Source organism: Tauraco erythrolophus, chromosome 1, assembly GCF_009769465.1.
Source record: "Tauraco erythrolophus isolate bTauEry1 chromosome 1, bTauEry1.pri, whole genome shotgun sequence".
NCBI lineage: Eukaryota > Metazoa > Chordata > Aves > Musophagiformes > Musophagidae > Tauraco > Tauraco erythrolophus.
The window spans coordinates 10,231,603-10,232,257 of record NC_141465.1 but is presented as its reverse complement, the minus strand read 5'-3'; the positions used below and the strand labels follow the sequence as shown (position 1 = coordinate 10,232,257).

The 655-nt window shown below is 69.2% G+C and overlaps 1 non-coding gene across 1 annotated transcript; it reads right to left on the bottom strand.

The window, feature by feature from the left end:
* Positions 1-235: 235 nt before the first annotated feature.
* TRNAI-AAU (transfer RNA isoleucine (anticodon AAU)) lies at positions 236-309 on the bottom strand. Its single transcript has one exon. It is a non-coding gene; the product is annotated as a tRNA-Ile (tRNA).
* Positions 310-655: the final 346 nt, after the last annotated feature.

Here is a 655-nt window from a genome sequence, read left to right as displayed (position 1 = left end):
CCCGCTGCACTCTTCCTCCGCGTCGCTCGGGCATGGACCGCGCCCGATCCCGTTCTCCGCCTCGGGGAAACCGAAGCCGTAAACAAACTGTCCCTTCCCGCCCCCTCACCGCAGAGGCCCCAGCAGCCCGCCGGCTCCGCTCACCTCCCGGTACCGGCTTCCGCGCCCCCCGCTGCGGCCTCTGGCCCCGTCCGAACCGTCCGCGGCTCCCCGGGTCGGGGTAAGTAAAAAGCTGTGGCCCGTACGGGGATCGAACCCGCGACCTTGGCGTTATTAGCACCACGCTCTAACCAACTGAGCTAACCGGCCCCCTTGTTACGCTGACTGTAGCGAGCGCCACAGCACCCTCGTGGGAGACACGCGGGGCCGCCCGCCGCCGCCCCGCTTCCCCCCGATCCCACTCCCCGCGGGGCGAATGCTGCTCGCTCGGGCTTTGGGGGTGCGCTCCCCGCGGCGCCAGCTGCGCTTCCTTGCAAAGCCCCGCAGAGCCCTGTGCGACAGGGGATGTCTCTGCTGCCGGGGAGGAGCCAAGCCTCCAAGCCGTGACAGAAGCACAGAAGCTTTTCCCCGTGCTGGCAGGGAGGCAACGGGGCCCGCTGCAGAGTAAGATCGTGCAGGCTCCGTTCCTGGAGGTTTCCCAAACACCGGGGCCAAG